Raw genomic sequence first — 17,723 nt, forward strand, 5'->3', positions numbered from 1 at the left:
GCAAAAAACGCAGCAAAAAACGCGGCAAGATAGTGTGGGCAGGTCAAAATCTGCCTCAAAATTCTTTAAGGAATTTTGAGGCAGATTTTTTCGGCCTGCAAAATACTCTGTGTGAACAGGGCCATACATAAACAGCACTTTGAGACATTTTACTCACTGTGTCAGAAGAGATGCTCCCACTCCAGTCCTCGTCAGGCGATGTCTTCGGTCCAGATGTCGTCCTTCACCTCCAGGCAATGGCGGGGATCGAAGAACTCTTGCCGCCGCGCAAGAACTGGACTCCTCCCCCTCTCCTTACGCAGCTACGCTCTGGAGGAGGAGGAGGCGGAGTCGGACGAGGAGGCGGAGTCGGACGAGGAGGCGCTGAACGAGGAGGCCGAGGAGGAGGACGAGGAGGCTGAGGAGGAGGACGAGAAGGCCGAGGAGGAGGACGAGAAGGCCGAGGAGGAGGACGAGGAGGCGGAGGAGGAGGACGAGGAGGCGGAGGAGGAGGACGAGGAGGCGGAGGAGGAGGCAGAGGCGTGCCAGCAGGTAATTAGACTGTTGCTTTCCGGCGTGTCCGGTCGTTCGCGTGTGAACGCGCGTTTGCGGTAACGAGCGCGCCGGTGCGCGCTTGGGGTCGTTCGCGCGGTGTTTTGCGGCGGTGTTAGACGAGAGGGGGGCCCGCAGCTCACGACATTGCTTTGGTGAAAAGAACAGGCCCCATTGCAGGGGCCTGTTTTTTTCTACCAAAGGCAAGTCGCGGCAGTTGCCGGGCCCCCCTTTCAATTAAGTTTGGCCGGGCCCCCTACAGTAGTACCCCTAATACCCCCCTGATGGCGGCCCTGGAGGTGGAGATCTATTTGGAGGGTCTTGAGATGTACTTGGTACCAAGTTGTGACCAGACAATGTAAACCTTGGAGCACTTTTTTTATTTTTATTCTTTTTTTTTTATAAAACATTGTATTAGAGGATTTTAGACTACTTTGTTTATTATTAAAATATTGTTTTCATTTTTGAGATACAGCTTATATGTATCCTGGATACATAGAACCTGTATCTTGTTCTCAAACCTGAATCTGTCAGGTCAGCGGGACTGACGGCTTCGGTGACAGCAGGTTCTATGACATGCTAGATCCACATCTAAGTTATGAACTTGGATGTGATCGATAACAGCTAGATCCTGCATCAAAGACACACAGTACCCGATGTGACCGAAGCCGTCAGTCCCACTGACCTGGCAGATTTGGATTTGAGCTCAAGATACAGCTTCTATGTATCCAGCATACATAGAAGCTAAATAGCAAAAAGTTTTTTGTTTTTTTTATGAAAACCAATTACAAATGTGTCTACATTGTTTTATAATAAAAATAAAAAAAAGTGCTCAAAGGTTTACATAGCTTTTTAACAGTGTCATCCTGCTGCGACTCCTAATACTGTGCCTGCTGTGCTGCCCAGTGCCCCTAAATACTGTACAGCAAAAATATCAGTGACATACAAATAGTACACCTGAAAATAATAGTACCACTTAGATAGTGCCCAGCAAATAGTGCCTGACAGTAATAGTGCCACAGACATAGGAGAAAATGTATCGATACTTGTGCCAAGGAAAAGTAGAGTTGTTGCTTATAGCAACCAATTAAGTTTTAGGTCTTATTTTTCAAAAGGCCTTTAGAAAATAAAAATAAACCTGAATGCTATGGGCAAATACTCCACTTTTCTTTTGCACCAGTTTTGATCAATCTACCTTATAGTGTCCCCAAAAACGACAGAGTGCCAAAAACAGTAATAGTGCTTCCCATAGAGCCCCCAAAAGTAACTGTGCCAAAGTGCCCCATAGTAATAATTCTCCCCCAGTGTGCCCCATTAGTAATAGTGTTTTCCAAGACTTCCCCCAATATTCAGAATGCTCCCCTAGAGTGCTCCCCATTAGTAATCGTGCCCCCTATAGTATTAATGCTCCAGCCAGAGTGCCTTCATTAGTAACAGTGGCCACACAATTAGGTGTACCACAGAGGACAAAAAAAATAATAATTCCCCTAACTCCCGTTCCATGACGCCTTTAGCTGTGTGGTGTAGGCCACAGTTGTCTCATGGCCTGCAGGCGTGATGATGTCAACAAACAGTCTGTACTACAGATCCGTCCTGTCGTAGGCTACAGGTTTAAAGGCTATGTATACCTTTCAAAATATATATATTTTTTTTTAAATAAAAAACGTGTACCAGTGTGATTCGTGCAACTTGGTAATTACATTTTATTGAAAATTATCTTTCGTTTTTGTTATACAGCTGCTTTGTATCCTTTATACTGAGCAGCTGTATCTTGCGCTCCCACCTGAATCAGTCAGGTCAGCGGCACGGACGGGTTCAGTTATGAACTTAGATGTGATTGATAACAGCCCGATCCGTTGGCACTGAACCTGTCAGTGCAACTGGCATGACTGGATTCATACTTCTCCGCCAGTGCCACACAGGAAATCGTAGTATAACAGATGTCTCAACTGTGTAATATCATCTGCCATATAGTGGCGCCTTTATTTCTTGGCTGTTTTATTAAAAAGTTTCAGTACATCCTGTATATAATGGCCAAATAATGTAAGAGATTACCAGTGATACCGATGGAGGTATTGTAAATACTCACCACGGTAGAATGGGCTCCAGGCCAGTTGATCTACGGTGAAAGGAGCCCTCAACCAGCAAATTTCAATGTACCTACAATAGAAAGGCAGAGAAGGCAAAAAGGTGAGCAAATAACACGCCAATTTTTTTAAAAATAAAATAGGGAAACAGATGGAAACTTCTACATTACAAATTTTAAATTGTGGATTTAGGATTTTTATTTTATATAAGAACAGTAATTAGAAAATCCCGCTGGATGGTTTGGAATGAACTACATCATGCTAAAATTTATCACATGCTGTCCTCTGACAGCGCTGAATGCCTCTGATAGGTCGTCTAACGGTACTTTAAATGTTTCAGATCAAGATTAAAACATGTGTAAACACAAAATGCAGCTTTTAACCCCTTCCAGGACGAGTTGTAGTTTTTCACCATTTATTGTAGATAAAACCTATTGGGAAACTGGGAAAAAAATCTTTGTGGGATGGAATAGGAAAAAAACAGCGATTCCTCAATCTTTTGGGGGCTTTTGTTTTTACGGCGTTCACCGTGCGGTAAAAACAGCATGTTGACTTTATTCTGTGGGTCAATACCAAATTTATATTGTTTTTTTTTTTTTTTTTAAGTTTCACTACTTTTACAAGGAATAAACTAAGGCGGGATTCACACGACCGGGTCCCGCCCGAGCCCGAGTGTCGGCCGGTAAAATCGGCCATTTTGCCCCGCCGGTTTGCATAAAGTTTTGCATCCGTTCCGGGCCGGGCAGATCTGGACAGTGACATCAGCGGCAACTCCTGAAGGGGAATCCCCATGTCTTCGGGGATTCCGCTTCAGGAGTTTCCCCTGATGTCACTGCCCAGATATGGACAGAGACATCAAGCACTCTGTCCAGGAGCGGAATCCCCGAAAACACGGGGATTCCGCTCCTTCAAGGAGCTAAAGTGGGGCTAGCACATAGCAGAGCGTTGAGATACCTTCCTGCTCTGCTATAGTGGCGTCGCTACAGCAGTAGCAGCCGCAGCAGCTGCTAGCGGCGCCATGGAAGGTGTCGCCGGGCCAGGGCGCTTTTAAAACAAGCAGGGGAAGGGAGCCAGCGCAGCGCTCCCTCCACCTGCTGTACACCCTGGCCCTGCCACACAGTGTACAGCGCACAGCCATTCGTCCGAATGGCATCAACTCCTCCTCCTCACATGCACTCTGCGCTGTGAGGAGGAGGAGATAGAGTGCAAGCCACGGAAAACGTGGCCATCACTCGGGACACATTCCGGTGATGGCCGTGTATTACCCGGCCCCATAGACTTCTATGGGAGCCGGGCGGCCGGGTACCCGGCCGAAAATAGAGCATGTCCTATTTTTTGACGCCCGGTTTTCCCGGCCGTCAAAAAAATCGGTCGTGTGAATAGCCCCATTAGGGGTCTATTATTCCTAATGCAGCCGGGTGCCGGCCGATTTATGAACGGCCGCCACCCGGCCGGGAAACCCTGTCGTGTGAATGAGGCCTAACTGTTAAAAATAAAATTTGTGTTTTGTCGCCATATACTGAGAGAGCCATAACTTTTTTTTCCCCCGTCTTTTGAGCGGTATAATGGCTTATTTTTTGCAGGGCGAGCTGTAGTTTCTATTAGTACCATTTTGGGGTACATGAGACTTTTTGATTACTTTTTATTTCATTTTTTTGTGGGAGATAGTGACCAATAAACAGCAATTTAAAAAATAAAAATCCCAAAACATTTTTTTTTATGGCATTCACCATGTAGGTTAAATAATGTTATATTATTACAGACTTTTACAGACGCGGATGATGACAAATTATTATTTTTTTTTACATAACTTTAGAGGGAAAATCAGAGAAGGGGGGATTTTTGAAATTTAATTTTTAATACTCTAAACTTTATTAAACTTTCATACCCATCTCTCACAGGCTCACAATCGGCAGGTCAAAATACTACTGTAGAACACAGTTCCATCAAGAAATGTACATTTTTAGAGACAGAAAAACCGAAGGAAATGCAGATAAACCTATTAAACGACACCAATAGTTACAAGACGCAGCTTAAATCCCCAATAACAATGCAGGTAAACCTGAGCAGAATGGGATACAGCACCGGCATATTGATTTTACATCCATAATTAGCCACCAGTTACAATGACCTCTGAGAGGTACATTTGACTTGCTCAAGAACCTTAAAATTCAGTTTAATGTTTTGTAAAAGGTCTCCAAATAATTGACATTCAGTCTGGCTGCATCTCGCGCTGAGAATTAGTCATGCTGTTTGCTAATCACAGGAAGATAAACTTGCTCCACATCTAGTTAGAGATGCCCACTTGCAGCAACTTTTAGAAATCATAGCAATCCAATTAGCATGTATGCACCAGCTGGCGGGGAGATGCCAATTTTAGATCTTTATGTATAAAAGCTAATTAGTTTTTTTTCTTAATTTATGAAACGATGTTGCTGACCCGGTTTTTAAAGATGGGAATTCTCAATATAGTCAATGTTTTATACATATTAAAAGTTGTTATAACAGGAGACTGCAAATATCTACCCTGCCAAATCTAAAGATTGAAACGTAAAAAAGCAAACAACAAACAAAAAAACAAACAAACAAACCACAGTATAATTGTGGTCTAAATGTAAACTACAGGTATGATACTGTTTAGAAAGGAACAACCACTGTGGGGACTGCATTGGTGGCCATGCTGACAAACAGCTTTTCCTAGGCAAGTATCCAGGATACTTAGAAGCTGTATCTCAGTAAGTAAACATTAAAAAAAAAAAGAAAACAATTAAAAAGTTACATTAAACTCCATGACACTTTTTTTTTTAAAGTAAAACAAAGTGTTCAAATGTTTACGTAGCCTATAACCTTATTCCGAATTTTCTTTTTCATTTTATTTCATAGGGCATACAGACAGTCCAAAAACATGGGACTTTCTATGGCAGTGCTTGTCAAATTGTGAGACGCCCCCAGATGTTCATGAAGTGCAGCTGGGGAGGGACCATATGCTGATTGGCTATACAGGCCTTTTCTCTTGCTGCCAATCTTTGGTTTAGTGACATAATTACTAATAGTTGACCGTGTTTGTGTTTATTTTAAATATACTGCGTTTAGGAAACAAATAAAATTAAGCAAAACTTTTAATTTTGGAATGGACTTCGACCATTGCTGCAGCCCTGGCCATCACTATGTTCTGGCTGATAGTACCCCAATCAAAAATATAAAAAAATAAGGGTAAGAAGCCCTGCTTTAGAGTGCTGTAACCTTCAACCTGAAACGGGTATTCCCATTTCGTACATTTATGACATATCCACAGGGTATGCCATAAATGTCCGACAGATGCAGGTCCCACCTATGGGACCCACACCTATTTCTAGAACAGTGCTTCCTGAGCCCTGTCCTACCTCCTCCCACTGGGCTCCGGTCACTAAGTTAATAGGTGACTGGGAGTACGTAAACAACCAAGCTATGCGGTTTCTGTAACTCCCATAGAAGTAAATGGCAGTTATGTAAACAGCAGAGCACCTATCCTGTGGATATGCCATAAATATCTCAAAAGTGAAAACCTCTTTAAAGAGGCTCTGTCGCCACATTATAAGTGCCCTATCTTGTACATAATGAGATCGGCGCTGTAACGTAGGTGACAGAAGTGTTTTTTTTAATTTAGAAAAACTATCTATTTTTACCAAGTTATGAGCGATTTTAGCTTTATGCTAATAACTACTGAAGCGTCTTGACAGTGAATAGACATCGCGTCCAACCAGGACGGGATGTCTTTTCACAATCCAGACACTTCGGTAACGTTTGTGTGGTACTTACAGCACAGCAAGTGTAATCCCGCTGTAAGCTGTCATTTGCAGCGTGATCTCGCAAGATTACGCTTGCTGTGCTGTAAGTACCACACAAAAACTTTACCGAAGTGTCGGGATTGTGAATGGACATGCCGTCCTGGCTGGAAGCGATGTCTATTCACTCTCAATGCACTTCAGTAACGTTAATGTGGGTGTATGTGACTGCACATAGTAAACAAAGCAGGATCACTCTGCGCTGATTACATGAATGGAGAGAAGTGTATGACGCTGATTGGTCAGCGTCATACACTTCTCTCCACAATGCCCACTTGGTCAAAACCACGCCCAGTTGTCCATTAAAAAAACATTAGCATAAAGCTAAAATCGCTCATAACTTGGTGAAAATAGATCGTTTTTCTAAATAAAAAACACTGCTGTTATCTACATTACAGCGCCAATCACATTATGTACCAGATAGGGCACTTCTAATGTGGTGACAGAGCCTATTTAAGGCAATCTAACCCAGGTCAGCCAGACGAAATGACGCCAGTCACACGGAGACTGCTGTGATTATCATCCAAAGCATTATTTGAAGCACATGTCCTCCATTGAACACCAATTTTTTAGGTTGCATATTGGATTAATCTACATAAAAAGTTGAGTATCTTTGTAAATACATTCTGTTACTTACCTTATACTTATCAAGATTTACAGCCTGCATTATAGGCCATAGCTGCATTCAAAGTACTGCTGTTGCCATGGGAAACAGTCAACAAGGTTGTTGTCAGACACTCCCCTAATGCCAGAATCACACAGAGTTTTGATGTAGGTTTTTTTGGCTCAATTTTTTAAACCAAAGCCAGAAGGGGATATAAAAGGGAAAGGAAAGATATAAAGAAAAAACTGACAAGTCTCCTTTTCTTTTGTGCCCACTCTTGTGTTTGGCTTAAAAAAAAATATTTGACAAAAACCACCAAAAACTGTGAGTATCAGAGCTTGGCCTTACAGGTCTTTTGGACCTGGTATAAAAGAAGTCACTTCGAAGAATTCAAATCATCAGGGAAAGCACTGTGCAGATGCTGGGAGATTATTACACATTACTAGAACACAGTCTAGAACTCAGGATACGTACAAGATAAGTAATATAAGGTTTTTACAAATTTACTTACTTTTTATGTAATTTATTTCTATTTGTAAAAAGCTGAATCTGAATGTAGACATTTGTTTTTATGATGCGTAAAAAATTAATTTGAATTAAACTCATTAAAAGGCTATGCCCAACTCACACATTTATAGCATATCCACAGTATATGCTATGAATATGGAATATGTGTGGGTCCCACCTCTGGGACGTGCAGCTAGGTAAAGAACGGGGATCGTATCTCCCGCCTGGTAAGCCGGCCACTGCGTTTAGGAGAAGAATGAGTGGAGAGGTGGCCACGCATGTGCGTGGCTCTTTTCATTTAGTTCTATGGGAGATACAGAAACAGCTGGGCTCTCCACATAGGTAAGGGTCCTAGAGATGGGACTCACAACTATCACATATTAATGGCATATCCAGTGGATACACCAGAATTGTAGGGAATATACAAAATACAGATTTACACCAAATCAGACCAATCTTCAATATACTGTCATATTCAGATGGTTTGCTCTTAAACAATATACATATCTACACAGTGATGCACAAATATATTGGTACAATGATAAATGTTTTCCTATAGAGCACAATTGAACCGTTCATATACCCCCATATGGGACATTGTCTGCTAACTACTGTTTTTGACAATAGCCTATGATAGTAGCGTTAACAATGCCAAGTCAAAAAGTTAACGCATGTCCAATAAATGATCTGAAATACCGAACACATTTCCATTGGCTTTAAATGATCATTACTTAAAGGGGTTGTCCCAGAATTACTGAAAAAAATGTAAAATAATATAGTGCATGACAATCTCTTTCTAGCAAAGCTAGAACCAGCCTTGTATCTTACATGGATCCAGAGTTTGCTCTGCTAGATTCTCTGTATACTATATGATCACGCTGTGTTGCTGGGATGGGAAGAGGAGAACTGTATGAGCGGATTGGACAGCGCCATACAGAAAACATTACACTGGCCAAAGTGAAAAGAAAGTTACCTCCCATTTGGCAAGTATAGCCAAATTAGCATATTTAGAAAAATGCTCATTACTTTTCAAATAAACGTTTTTTGAAAGAAAAAAAAATACAGTGCCGTTATCAGCAGCAAAGTGCCTATTAGATTAGTTAGGAGATAAGAAATTATAAACTAGTGACAGATCCTACAACTATACAAAGACAATGAATGACCAAATTACTACGTCAGGAAAACGTGTCCTTTGGTCCATGCGGCACTATATGGTTATTTTTTTTACCTACAATGTTTATGGAACTTTAGTATTAACTTTTATAAATTGACAAAAAATGAGCAAAGTGTAAAAAAACAAAAATAAAAAAAACAGGGATGGGGGACCAAATTGAGTCCTGCTGTACTTAACAAAATGAGTGTTCTCCTGTGACTATCAAGTGAATGTAAAAATCTGATAAATCCAGCCTTGTAAGAACGTGGAGGACTGAAGCTGCAGATGGCACTTCTAACAGCCTTGTTAATTTTCCATTGTGCAATGTCGTTGCAAAGCTTAAACCTAAAGTAAGATTACAAAAAGTAATTTTGCAAATGTTTAGGGATTTAGATTATTGGAAGTCAGCTACACCTTCCATAGAGAAAATTGCATTTTCTCTGTCTCGTCTCACGTCTAGATCTGGTTGTATAGTTCTCTACACAGCACCATGAAAATTAAGTTTACAAAACATATTGCAGGCAGCCTAGATTTCCGTGGCGGTATATTCAGAACAAGAGCTAATTAATTTCATCTGTGTTCACTCTACAATTTAGCCCCATGGTAGGCTAAAAACCCCCAGAGATAAGATCGCTTCATCAATATGCTAGCTGACTCATGGGCACTGGTCCCCAGGCATAGACACCTTCCCACTGAGAGCTTCCAACAGAAAAACCATTTGCACCTTTTAGACATCAATCAGTCTCTGCCCAGGCTAGAACGTTCAGTGCATGTAACAGACTGCCGAAATAAAGCATTAAACAGCCCCACCAACCTTGCCAAGGGCTTACATACTCCTGCTCCTGGCACTTCGAATAGAAGAAAATAGAATGTCAGCTGATTGTAAAATAAAGATTCTGATCATGTCACAGTTTTAATTGTTGTTTTAGTCTGTGCAGCTAAGGGTATGTTCACACACACTAATTACGGACGTAATTCGGGCGTTTTTCCCCCGAATTACGTCCGAAAAATGCGCTCAATAGCGTTGACAAACATCTGGCCATTGAAAACAATGGGCTGACGTTTGTCTGTTCACACGAGGCGTATATTTACGCGCCGCTGTCAAATGATGGCGCGTAAATAGACGCCCGCGTCAAAGAAGTGACCTGTCACTTCTTGGTGCATAATTGGAGCCGTTATTCATTGACTCCAATGAAAAGCAGCGCCAATTACGTCCGTAATGGAGGCGGCGTTCAAGCGCCTGCACATGCCGTTACAGCTGAAATTACGGGGATGTTTCCTCCTGAAAACATCCCCGTAATTTCAGCCGTTACGGACGCTGTCGTGTGAACATACCCTAAATGTAAAACCAGAAAACCATGGAAAAGATCCCAGTACAATCTTTATTACTTTCTGGGTGCATAGCAAAGTCTCCAAATGACTTTGTTACAAAGTTAAAAGCACATACTGGACTCAATGTTTTTCGGACTTTACTGGCCCTTAGTCTTGTTTATAAAACCTATTTCAAATATCCTATAAGGGAATTCTGAGTTAAAGTTTTTTCCCATAATCGATATTTATCACCTATCCACAGGATATTCAATAAATATCTGATCGGTGGGGGTCAGACCTCTGAGGCCAGTGTTCTCTATAAGGTGCGCGGCTGCGCACCTTCCACAGTCCGCCTGCTCACTAAAGTTTAAAGCCCGGGCGGAGGACGGATGCAGTGGCGTCTCTAGCACCGGAGGAGGCCCCGGTGCTAGTGACAGCCAAATTCACTTGTATGCGTGTCCTCAGGACGCAGATACAAATGAATACTATAGGCTGCAGGCCACATTAGACCTGCAGCCTATAAGGCACTGGGAAGACTCCCTGCGGAGGCTGGCGTGATGACGTCACATCATCACGCCAGTCTGCGCATGAGTCCCGCCCGAGAGGCAGTGTAGCGCTCCGTCCGTCGCGGGAGCGGGGCAAGGTAAGTACAATTTTTTTTTTTGAGGGGGCTGTGTGGTAATATACAGGTGGGAATTGCTGTGCAGCCCTATATACAAGGGGAGGGGGATTGCTGTGCGGCAGTATATACAAGGGGAGGGGGATTACTGCGCGGCAGTATATAAAAGGGAATGGGGGATTGCTGTGTGGCATTATATACAAGGGGAGGGGGATTTCTGTGTAGCACAATATACAAGGGGAGGGGGATTGCTGTGTAGCACTATATACAAGGGGAGGGGGATTGCGGTGTGGCAGTATATACATGGGGAGGGGGATTGCGGTGTGGCAGTATATACAAAGGGAGGGGCATTGCGGTGTGGCAGTATATACAAGGGGAGGGGTATTGCTGTGTGGCAGTATATACAAAGGGAGGGGCATTGCTGTGTGGCAGTATATACAAAGGGAGGGGCATTGCGTTGTGGCAGTATATACAAGGGGAGGGGGATTGCTGTGTGGCAAAATATACAAGGGGAGGGGGGATTGCTGTGTGGCAGTATATACAAGGGGAGGGGGGATTGCTGTGTGGCAGTATATACAAGGGGAGGGGGATTGCTGTGTGGCAGTATGTACAAGGGGAGGGGGGATTGCAGTGTGGCAGTATGTACAAGGGGAGGGGGGATTGCTGTGTGGCAGAATATACAAGGGGAGGGGGGATTGCTGTGTGGCAGTATATACAAGGGGAGGGGGGATTGCTGAGTGGCAGTATATACAAGGGGGCTGTATGCCATTATCTACAGGGGGGTTGTGTGGCACTATCTACAGGGGGGCTGTGTGGCACTATCTACAGGGGGGCTGTGTGAAACTATCTACAGGGGGGCTGTGTGAAACTATCTACAGGGGGGCTTTGTGGCACTATCTACAGGGGGGCTGTGTGGCACTATCTACAGGGGGGCTGTGTGGCACTATCTACAGGGGGGCTGTGTGGCACTATCTACAGGGGGGCTGTGTGGCACTATCTACAGGGGGCTGTGTGGCACTATCTACAGAGGGGCTGTGTGGCAGTATCTACAGGGGGGCTGTGTGGCACTATCTACAGGGGGCTGTGTGGCACTATCTACAGAGGGGCTGTGTGGCAGTATCTACAGGGGGGCTGTGTGGCACTATCTACAGGGGGGGGCTGTGTGTGGCAGTATCTACAGGGACAGTGGTGTAATGAGGGATTCTTTCATTGATGCCTATAATTGGTGTTTATAACGGTCGTCTATTTTACTGGTGGACTTGTAATATTATAGTAATTAAAAAAGTAATTAAAACTAATTTTAAATAAGTTTTCTTCTTCTCTTATTTAGTATGCTATATTAGCGTTTACTGGGGGTATTATTTTAATCAGATCGCCCACCATTGACAGATACTTGCCCTGCTCCCTAACTGCCCGGCTCAGGAGCTGCCAAGAATTAGAGGGAACATTGGCTGGGGCCTCCACTGATCTGGAGAACGGGCTTACCTAGCCGTGACTGTATGAATGGAGCAGTACTGCACATGCTCGGCCACCACTTTATTCATTATCTGTGGGCTTGCCGGGTGCGATCTCCCGCAGTAACATAGAATAGAGCAGTGGTCATGATTGCGCAATACCACTCCAATCATATGGGGCACAAAGTGACGGCCAGGTAAGCCCTTCTCGGGATCGGTGGGGGTCCTAACAATTGGACCCATACCGATCAGATATTTATCGCCTATCCTGTGGATAGGTGATAAATATAGATTATGGGAAAACACATTTAAAAGCAAAGACCATTTCTTGCTCTGGACGACCCAGCACAACTGTGAACTACATGGACCACCTATTCATTCAAGTCCCCTGGGGGACCAATACAATTTATATGTTTTTAGTAGTGAAAAAAACAAAACACCTTTTCCCATTTTTCCTCTAAAATGCAAAAAAGAAAAAAAGATAAACAAAATTGGTATTGCTGAATCCATGAAAGTCCGAACGATTACAATATACCATTATCTAACTCGCACGGTAAACCTCGTAAAAAAAATTATTTAAATAAAGACGTAATAAAAAGTGATCAAAAAGTTGTATGTACCTAAAGATAAGCCCTCACACCGCTCAAATCGACCAAAAAATAAAAAAAAGTTATATCTCTCAGAATGTGGTGAAACAAAACATTTTTATTTATTTTTTAACAAAAAGCTTTATTAGGAAAAAACTAAGATTTTCATTTTCACGGCCTAACTCCACTAAATTCAGCAAAAAAAACCTGTGGGGTCAAAATGCTCACTATACCCCTTGATAAATTCCTTGAGGGGTGTAGTTTGCCAAATGGTCTCTTTTTGGGGGGTTTCCACTGTTTTGGCACGACAAGACCTCTTCAAACCTGACATGGTGCCTAAAATATATTCTAATAAAAAGGAGGCTCCAAAATCCACTAAGTGTTCCTTTGCTTCTTTGGCCGGTGTTTCAGTCTGTTACGACACTAGGGCCACATGCGGGATATTTAGAAAAACTGCAAAATCTGAGCAATAAATATTGAGTTGTGTTTCTCTGGTAAAACCTTTTGTGTTACAGAAAAAAATGCATAAAAATGAATTTCCGAAAAAAATAAAATTGTAAATTTCCCTTCTACTTTGCTTTAATTCCTGTGAAACACCTAAAAGGGTTAAGAAACTTTCTAAATGCGGTTTTGAATACTTTGAGGGGTGCAGTTTATAAAATTGGGTGACTTATGGGGGGTTTCTAATATATAAGGCCCTCAAAGGCACTTCAGAACTGAACTAGTCTCTAAAAAAAAAAAATAGGTTTAGGATATTTCCTTAAAAATGTGCGAAATTGCTGCTAAAGTTCTAAGCCTTGTAACATCCTAGAAAAATAAAAGGATGTTCAAAAAACGATGTCAACATAAACTAGACATATGGAAAATGTTAACTAGTAACTATTTTGTGTGGTATTACTATCTGTTTTACAAGCAGATACACTTAAAATTAGAAAAATGCAAATTTTTGCACATTTTCTCAAACTTTTGCTGTTTATCACAAATAAATACTGAATTTAATCAATCAAATTTTCCACTAACAAAAAGTACAATGTATCACGAGAAAATCAGAATCCCTTGGATGGGTAAAAGCATTCCAAAGTTATTACCACATAAAGTCAAACATGTCAGATTTTAAAAAATCGTCCGTGTCCACAAGGCTAAAACAGGCTGTGTCCTGAAGGGGTTAAGGACCATGAAAGACAAGATGATGCGTGACAAAACGGCAAGGTCAGAAAACAAAAACAGGAATATTGTTGAACCGTTGCATATAATTAATCTTTATTGCTGGGTGAGGATAATATAAGTGACCCTAACATCTGACTTTTAAGAGACGTCCAGACATTTTTTTTAATTTTTTTTTTATGCATTTCCCACTCCTTATATCGTGCCAACATATTCTGCAGCATGGTACAGAGATTGTCGCCATCAGTTCCCAATGGCGCTCACATTCTAATTTCCCTTACTTCCCTCGTTCACATCTGCATCTGTGTTTCTGTTCTTCTGCTCCGTCAGAGGAGCAGAACCAAAATGCCAGTTCCAGTGTACGACGGACACTTTCAGTGCCCGAAGGAAACCAACCATTCACTTCAGTGGGTTCCATTGGGTTTCCGTCAGGACGTCCGTGGTTTTACTGGAAACAGTAGCACAAAATGCTGCGCTATTGTTTCTGGTTCGTTTTGTTTGGATCTGTGACGAAGGCCCCTAATGAAGCCTCTGACGAAGTTATGAACCGGCCTTACACATATACACACACACACACACACACACACTAAAGCCAATTAACATATCTTTATGTTTTTGGAATGTGGGCAGAAACCGGCGTACCTGCAGGAAACCCACACAAATACAGGGAAAACACACAAACTTCAGATGTTGCCACTGGTCGGATTCAAACCCAGGACTTCAGCGTTTCAAGGCAAGAAATATCATACTGTATGAGCACAAGTATTTACATGTACTTATTCCCACTCTCATGGGATCAAAGCTACCGGACAGTAGCCAATAACATGCAACATGTATATATGTACAGTAATGCTCTGTTATGTACAGAAAGCATGTACGTACATAACATCATTTCAGAACGAAGGTCAGCGAAACTCCCATAAGAAGTAAGTAGTCGTTTCACCTGTTTCCAGAAACCTCAGAGGTAATGCGATATAAAATGAAGCCGTGATCTACTCATTAAGATTTGGGACAAAAATCCGCATGCATCAAAGAGAATTTAAGAAGTCTGCTGGAGGTGTAATTGCCACAGTGAGCTACATAATGGTGTCAATTGGACAAGGTATTAGGGATTAGACTTTCAGGAATACCCTATATAAGATCAAACTTCACCTCCTATTTGACTAAAGCTGGCCATACACATAAGATAAATGTACAGGCAAAGGGAAGTGTAGCCTTAAAAAAAACACTAAACATAAAAAAATGCACAAAAAAATGAAAAATATCCCAGAAGTTCCTGCTTTCATCTGCAATTTTACTTCGATCCCATTTGTCTCACATTACAATGAATAGAGAGAAAATAAAGAAATCTTCTGTGTGTCCCAGGAGATCATCCATTTCCCCCTCCTGCTCATGTATCTCGCTGTAAGACAACTGGCAAGAGCCTCCCCCCTCTGCAGTCGGACAAATGGATTGTTAAGCCCCACCCTCTTGGCTAAACCCCACCCCCTTATCAGTTCCCTAGCCAAAAATGGAACAGATCAGCAGGAAACGAAACCGTGTTCTCTGCAAGATTTCTACAAGACTTTAGAAACATTTACGCAATGTTAATTACTTTTGTGTCAAAAAAGACAAAAGTATAGTAAGTATGATACCATCCTACAGATTGAAAAACAGTGGAGCAAATCTATCTTCTGTTTACTTTTACCATTCATTCCTGGGTTTAGCATTTTTTTAAAGGAATATTGTAAGGACAAATAAAATGCCATTTAAAAAAAAAAGAAGAAGGTGTGCACCCATCCCTCTGGAGTTACATCCCTTTTATTATTTAAAATGATTTAAAAAAAAAAACCACTGTTACAGTCTCTTCTTTTCTGATTGCATATTCATTGTATTGTTTTTTCTTATGTGTTTATGGAGGCAGACATGTCTGGGCCAGGAGGAGATGAGGGGGGGGGTAATAGGAAGACCTGACATTATTATTGGTGGGAGATCCTGTCTTATCTGCCTATACCTTTATAATCCCAATCTTATATTCCCCTGAAGGATAAACAGCATCAGTTGTCGGGCAGCTGCTTATTCCCCTCTCCTTATGGCCATAAACATGGCTGCTCGGCCAATCAGAACATGTATGTTTATAGGGAAGACAGCTATAGGTCCAACAGGTATTTCACCGACATCTATCCTATCTGAAGTATGTGGCCAGCTTGAGCTAAATAAGGCTGCGAAGACTTTTTTCCACTACTGATGGTTGTCATGAGATTACGGGGGTACTTCTCTTGCAAGTTGGTTTCAGACAAAGGTGTAGGGTAACCTAAACAATCGCTTTATTTTTATGATCATAAACCCTGTTATGCCAGAAGTAGTCCTGTGAGACAAGAGCAATATCCTATAGAGGTGGTCTCAAGGATTAATAAATTAGGTTCAAGTCACAAAACACTGAAGCTAAGTGATAAGACATAGGAATATAGTTGTGCTGTAGTCTTAGGACCCATGCACACGACCGTGGCCGTAATTATGACCCATAACTACGGGCACGGCTGGCTGCGGACAGCCGTCTGCATTTACGGACCTTGCTCCCATTATATAAGTATGGGAGAACAGTCCGTAAAATAAAAAAATAGGACAAGACCTATTTTTTTCTGAAAGTTTCTATGGCACGGATACCTTCCTGTAAATACATGGGAAAGTGTCGGTCGGCCATAGAAATGAATAGGTCCGTAATTACAGTCCGTAATTTTGGGCGATTTTACGGTCATGGGGCCTCAAAGTCCTATTACATGGCCTGATATGTGCCAACAAAATGAGCACCGATCAGCAAGACAGCTCCAGAGCAGAGAGAGGCTACAAAGAGCATCGGTCACATTGGGGGACCCAACGCCGCCGTACATTATAAGGACAGCCTATTGGCTTAAATGGGCACTTTGTAATGCTTTATATACCCTATAGTTGAACTGCAGATCAATTAAATATTTCCTGCCAGGTTCCTCCATAGATTACGGCCGTTTGCTAGGGGGGTGCAGCAGAGGGACATCCGCTGATCAGAACAAATTAATTGTAAAAAGTAGACAACCCCTTTAAGTTGAGAAATACTAATGTAGGAAAAGCATTGATTTAAAGGGATATTTTCCTCTTCTGGACTGCCATTTTGTGGTTTACCTCACAATGTGTGATGGCTACAGTAGAAAAGAAGGTGAGGCCGCAGGCCATGTAAGGTTTTTCAGATGAGTAGCCAATGACTCAATTTCCAAAGGTTCTGAAACAAACAAAAGAAAAACAAAAACAAAAAAACAGAACCACAAATATTTAAAATGCAAAATTGATGCGATTTATACTTACTGCCTCATTTTCAGAGAGGTTTTTAATAGCTACGGGGATGCATCCTTAACCCTTCTTGTCAAGTCCTTTAATGATGCATTATCGTGGAGTCCCTTTTGATGTCCTCCACAAAAATATCCAATCTGGAATTGATGATCTATAAAATAATAAAAATATGAGTTATAATAGGCTTCGTGATCATTACATGTCTGCATTGCACCTCGAACTAGCATTGGAATGATATATATTTTAAAGTCCTTACAATCCCTTCAAAGAAAAGTTTTTCCTAATGTGTTTTTTGGGCACCTTAACTCCTCGATGTCACAGTAACATCTTTAGTGACAATGTGGCAGCGTACTGCATCCATAGCATTGTACATACATTCAAGTGCAGCTGTCACTATCACAGTGATGTCAAATGTTAGAAAGTAACAGATCTCTTTTCTGGACATCTCATTCCAGTTTGGAGTGACCCTTCTTTCGAGGTCCAGTTATGCCTCCTTTTTTAGTATAGCAATCACTATATCCAGATGTAGAGGGTCCCTACAATGTTATACGCTTCTCCATTGCCCGGATAATAGTAATG

General features: G+C 41.9%; 1 protein-coding gene across 3 annotated transcripts in view; it reads right to left on the reverse strand.

The window, feature by feature from the left end:
- FAM222B (family with sequence similarity 222 member B) overlaps positions 1–17,291 on the reverse strand; it is a 121,481-nt gene extending 104,190 nt beyond the window's left edge. For 2 of the 3 annotated variants that reach the window (XM_075854289.1, XM_075854287.1), the window contains exons 1-2: positions 17,160–17,291; positions 2,621–2,691 (exon numbers count right to left, since the gene is read on the reverse strand). The gene's annotated coding sequence lies outside the window, so the exon portion shown is untranslated. Of the gene's footprint in view, positions 1–2,620; positions 2,692–16,979; positions 17,063–17,159 lie in introns of those variants that run through there. The other variant, XM_075854288.1, reaches the window with a different exon arrangement.
- Positions 17,292–17,723: the final 432 nt, after the last annotated feature.

The sequence above is a fragment of the Rhinoderma darwinii genome, chromosome 2, assembly GCF_050947455.1.
Source record: "Rhinoderma darwinii isolate aRhiDar2 chromosome 2, aRhiDar2.hap1, whole genome shotgun sequence".
In the NCBI taxonomy this organism is placed as follows: Eukaryota; Metazoa; Chordata; class Amphibia; order Anura; family Rhinodermatidae; genus Rhinoderma; species Rhinoderma darwinii.